The sequence below is a fragment of the Chenopodium album genome, chromosome 3 (assembly GCF_948465745.1).
Source record: "Chenopodium album chromosome 3, dcCheAlbu1.1, whole genome shotgun sequence".
Taxonomy (NCBI): Eukaryota; Viridiplantae; Streptophyta; class Magnoliopsida; order Caryophyllales; family Amaranthaceae; genus Chenopodium; species Chenopodium album.
In genome coordinates, this window is record NC_137836.1 from 68,547,898 (window position 1) to 68,554,206 (window position 6,309).

The 6,309-nt window shown below is 34.3% G+C and overlaps 1 pseudogene; it reads left to right on the forward strand.

The window, feature by feature from the left end:
* Nucleotides 1–261: 261 nt before the first annotated feature.
* Nucleotides 262–1,512, forward strand: LOC145624079 (phytochrome A-associated F-box protein pseudogene; annotated as a pseudogene).
* Nucleotides 1,513–6,309: the final 4,797 nt, after the last annotated feature.

The following is a 6,309-nucleotide window of genomic DNA, read 5'->3' on the forward strand; positions in this document are numbered from 1 at the left end:
CTTTTTTTGACAACATTATTATATTCTTTTAATAACACATGCTTTAATACTAACCAGAGAAAAACCATCAGAACACCAAACTCTCACACTCAAATACACCCAACAAAGATAAATATAAAAGACCCCACCTTAACTTTGCTTATTTGGACCAGATATTGACACGATACCAACATTTCTCTTCATGCATTTCCCTCCACAAATTTCCCAACTTAACTAACACCAAACACCCCCTCCATTTTCTCCGCTTCATCATCATCTCATCTCTTTCCTCTCTTTGTTTTCTCCTCCATCAAAATCCCCACCACACCACCACCGTCAAAGTCTAATATCAACGATAACCGTCTCGCCAATGACAGACACCACCTTCTCGAAGCTATCCGATGACGTAACCCTTAAGATATTCTTCTTATTAGAAGATGATCCGCGTCACTGGGCGCGTTTGTCTTGCGTTTGTAAGAAGTTTAGCTCATTGATATCTACGGTATGTTGTAGATCGAAATGTCTCAGTTTTCTTCCTTCTGTTTCTTCCGATCTTCTATCGGTGTCGTCTTCGGACGGTTGGGATTCTTTGTTGAAGAGCGCTGTTTGCTGCCCTGGTCTCCTCCATGCCGGTGTTTTGCTCGATAACTCCGATTTCGGCCTCGGCCGCGAAATCGGAGCTACCGAGGAATATCTACAACTCGAAACCCTAACCCAAACCAAAACTGAAACCAATACGATCCCTGGTTCGTTGTTGTCGTCGTCAACATCAGAACTGGCAACCGTCAAGAATGACAATGGTATCGAAACACAGATTGTAACAGATATCAACTCAAATGAAATCGATAGTGGTAATAATGATAACCCCGAGTTTGGGGGTTGGTCATTATATGATGATTTGTACTTCGATACAATCTACGATAACTCCGAGTCCACCATCCCTATGGAGATAACCACAGGGGTGGCGAATCTGGACTCGGAGTTTATTGTTACAAACAATGAAAACAATGAGGCGGCCAAGAGACGTAAGGTCTCGAGGCCGCAACGGTCTCACCTGGCTTCAGGAGTGTGGAACCTGAGTAGGGAGCAAGGAAGTAAGTTGTTAGCGAGTCGATTTCGAGACGATTGTTTGTACATAAGTGAATGGCCTGGGTGTGTTCATATTGAGGACAAGCGGAATTACATGTTGTTTAGAGGAGTGTTTAAGAACTTCAAGCGAACCCGAGTGTGGCGAACGATAAACGACGGGAATCGGAGTAGTATTGATCTAAACTGTGCGTTTTGTAGTTGTAAAGAGACGTGGGATTTGCACTCAGCGTTTTGTTTAAAGAGAGGGTTTGGGTTTCATGATGATGGAGAGCCTGTTGTTAGAGCTTATGTTTGTGAAAATGGTCATGTTTCTGGTGCTTGGACGGATTTGCCCTTGTACACTTGACTTGAGCGGCTTTCGTGGTGAGGGTAGTATGGGAATTTCATCTTTAATTGAAAGAGGGCTTTTTTTTTTTTTTTTTTTTTTTTTTTTTTTTTTTTAATTTTCGAGGAAATAGAGGAAGGTAACTTGACAAATTTGATTGCAATATTTTTGCTTGTTATTTTATCATAGTATTTTATATGTATTAATAATCCTTTAAATATATAAATTATTTTTTTTGTTGTTGATTGAAGAAATTGAATATAATTGATTTATTCATTTTGATATTTGGTTGAGGTTACATGGTTGGTGATACAGGTACAGAGGAGTCTAAAAAAACAAACTCCATTTTTCCTTAATTTTTTGCCCCATTGTAAATAAGGAAAATTTAACATGAATAATCCAACCTTTTGTTGGTTCATTCAAAATAATACAACCTTTAGATTAACCTTGAATAATCCTACCTTTACCTATTATTCTCCCACACCGCCCCAGTAGGTCACCACACCCACAATGACCGGTTGCCTAACCATGTGTGAGCTTCTTATTGGTTTTTTTTTTTTCTAAAAAATTTATTTTATTTAAAAGTTAATTTTTATAAAGAAAAAACCCAAAAAAATAAATCACAAACCCACCCTAAGCTTCCCACCGTCAATTCACCATCATCCTCATCGTCATAGCCCCACAACACCACCACGGCCCCACTGTCGATCTACCATCGCCAAATTCCATAGCACGCAACACCCCACCGTTTCACCTCCGCACCACCATCAACCATCCCAGAAACCCCAACCGTCTCGCCACCTTCTATGTTCCCGTGACGAAAAGCGCACAAGCCCCTATCCACAATCCCACCTCCGCAACACCATCAACCAACCCACACCGTCACACTTTGCACGTTATGTTAGCTAACCGCCAAAATAACAAGCAACCATTTGATTACCAAACACCAAAACAATGCAAGAGAAATGCAGCATAAGCTAAAAATGTGTTCTACACAAACTTCTCCATGACCAAGTAGTTACTTACTCATCTGTTATTGTTACATTTGATTTAGGGGAAGAAAGGTTTCGCGAATTGTCACCCTCTTGTTCGGTTCATAGGAAGAAGTTTGTGTTTTATCATCTTGATGAGTTGATGAAGGAAGAAGAAAGGTGTTCATGGAGGGGAAGAGAGGTTGTCATGGAGGAAGAGAGAGAAAAAAACTGGTGGTCTTCAAAAGGAAAAAAGAAATAAAATTACCCGATCTTTAGGTAACCGGTCACTTAGACTTAGTATGAGAGAATATATATCAAAGATAGGATTATTCCAAGTTAATCCAAAGGTTGGATTATTTTGGGAGAAACAACGAAAGGTTGGATTATTCACGTTAATTTTTCCTTGCAAATAATGGGTTAAACATAAAAAAATGTTGACAAATTCTCATTAATTGATAAGAGGTACACCGTATTATAGTAATGTGGGCCTGTGGGGTCTTGTTGGATTCGTTTCATTATATACTAGATGAAGCTCGTTCGATTCACGGTTTGTTTATTTTTTTTAAAATTATATATATATATATATATATATATATAGGGGAGGGATCCGGTGAGAATAGGTCCATATGTGAAAATTCATACTTATATGAGAACTGATTTAAAATTTAGAACATGTGAGTAAAAATTTAGAACATGTGACTCAAATTAAAATTTTGAACATATGAGTAATAATTTAGAACATTTGTGTGAGTAATATGTTTAGAACATCTGATTTAAGAATTAGAACAAGTGATTAAAAATTTATAAAATTTGCTTTATGAAATTTTAAACATATGAGTAAAATTTAGACTTATGATTTAAGATTATGAACATGTGAATAAAAATTTAGAACAAACTGATATAGAATATAGAAAGTGTGTAAAAAATTTAGAACATACGAGTAAAAAAATAGAACATACAATTTAAAATTTGGAACATATAATTAAAAATCTTAAAACACACGTTTTAAAATTTAGAACATACAAATTAAAATTTTGGAACAAGTTATTTAAAATTTATGACATCGAACTTAACTAATTTATGGTTTAGAACATGTGAGTACTAAATTAGAACATTTGATTTAATTTAGAATACCTAAGGAAAAGTTTAGAACATTATATATATATATATATATATATATATATATATATACACACACACACACACTAAAATTTGTTATATATTTAGATAAAATTCCTAATATCAAAAGATAATATTTTATATTTAATTAATTTAAATTGAGAAATCTCATTTGCCAATTTGGCCTATGTGCCATTTAAATTATATAATTCTAAAAGAAATAATAATCACGTATTTAATTGACTACCATTAAAATTTATTATCCTATATGGCGCGCTGAAAAAAATTAAATCCTACTGTAGGGAATATTTCAAGCATTACCCCTAGCTTGAACCCCACTGTGATCATACACTAAAGTACTTACGGTGGCGTCCAAAGGGAAAGAAGATAGAGCAAAAGAGTCGCTAACAAGTTTTAGGAACTTGTAAATCGTTCACAAGGTGAAGGTTACACCCTTTAACGATCCAAGAGATCCTCAACTCCAATAGGTCTGGAACCATGACTGGTAGTTCGGGGATGAAGGTACAAATCCAACCTAAAAGAGATTGAACCTGCCCTAATAATAGACCTCTACTTTAATCTGATCGTATTCAAGTGCGCTTTCTGACTAACATGCAATCAATAGGATTAACCCTAAACCTATTTATCTATGTTGGTTAAACATTAATGCACAAATAAATCTATTATTGGCGATCACTTGAATTATAATCAAATTAACCCTAAACAAGATTATTAATTATCTTATTAAGCGTGATTACAAGTACCAATTCCCTTTAAACATGCATAAAAGGTGTGATCAAGCAATAACAATAAATATAATCAAGCAACATAATAATAACAATTATAAAAATAATCATAATAATAAATCATAATCATGTTCATGTTAAAAATAAAGCATAATAATAGCAAGATCCTAGGCATGATACTAACAAGATAATAACAAACCCTAGCATGTCACTAAGCAATAAAAATCAAATATTTAACCCTAACATGATACTAACATGAATATTAGGAGATAAAATAGGAAGCATCATACTTTTAATCATACTTGATATTAAAGTTACCCTAGACATGATACTAGGAAGATCAAAACGCCCTAACATAACACTAGGAATCATAATAACAACCTAAGCATGACTTCTACATCATAATAACAATGTAAACAATTAAAGCACTTATTTGGATGCCTCGTATCTCTTTCTAATAACAAAATACACACGTTAGTAACTTCAAGGAAAATAATAAAACAATCAATTAATTTAAATAATTGAAAGAGAGATTTGAGACGAAACTCTCAGAAATTAAAACCTTTCACGTCTAGGGCGAAGACAACTTCGAATTATGCTAGGTGTATCTAGGTCTTGTGAATGCGGAATTTTGTGAAAAGAGTGGTTTAGAAAAGAGAGAGAAAGAAATCTTTAGCTTCGAGAGAGAAGAGAATTAGAGAACTAAGGAATTGATGATTGTAGATGATTGAAAACGGAGTTTTTAGGAGGCTATTTATAGAGAAAATCAGCCAAAAAGATAGAATATCGAACCGGAGTTCTGACGTGAAAAAACGAAGTTAGCGCCAGACGCTAACGCTAGCGCTAGGCGCCAAGCTTAGCGCCAGGCGCTAATGCTGGCGTTAGGCGCTAATCAGGATTTTGACGCATTTTCTAAAATCAGATAGAATTTAACCGTACAGGAGGATAAAACCGTATTTTCCTCAAAAACATTCTTTAATTCTGATTAAAACTCTAAAAAGTCAACAAAAGTCAATTTATCAATGCTAATTGAATTAGGAATGAAAAGAACCTTTTAGAAGAATCTAGAAGACTAAAACCATTCCTAATTGCATTAGGAATGATAAATCCATATTAGGCCCTCCTTTAGATCATTGGGCCGCATATAAGGTTCAAACCGGGCCCAGTTTAGTAATTTGGCCATAACTTCCTCATTATTTATCGGAATTGGGCTTATAATATATCGTTGGAAAGCTCTTTTCAAACCCCATCCAACTACACTATTAATGGACCCATATCATGGACCAAGCAAACTGGATTGACTGTTTTCTTAAAATAGGTTTTCAAAAACAGAGAGTAGAGAAAAGAAATTAAAACTATCCGCAACACTACTCCTTCCACACTTTCACTTCATTCGATTATGATTCGACGTGAAAGGTACTCATCACCGGGTTTGGTTTTGGGGAGACACAAATGGGTGTCTATACCTACGTGGCTGTCTAAAAACTCGGGAAAAAACTCGCCTTTATATGTATATATATATATATATTAGATCTCACTAATATGAAGTTTTTATAATTTTTATTTGTATAAAAATTAAATAAAGTTATTTATGTTATAAGACGAGTCTTGGAGACCTTGTAAAGACCAATGGGACAAACAAGTACTAACAAAAGGATTAATATAAGAGGACCATTCTTACGAGGGAAGCTCTTAATAATACGAAGTACAGAGTACTTAATTACGAGAAACATATTTATTGGGTTAAGATTTCGTAAAGTATATAATATATATTCAATATACTTTGTTATACTATGAATTCCCCTATATATCTTTTCTTACCTTTTTAAAAAGAAAAAGAAAAAGAAAAACAATTTACTTTGTTTGTATGCATGAGTGTCTTTTTAACTAAATTATTTTGAAATAGTCTTATGTTCTCTACATCTATAGACCTTGCAAAACATGCAAAAGAAAATACTGTTCTTATGAATAGTGCAATGTGGTGCTATTACAAAGATACCCTTATATTAAATGAATTGCCGAAAGTGCCCTTTCTTAGCCAGTTGCATTATGTATCACAACTGTAATTGAGAGTGAG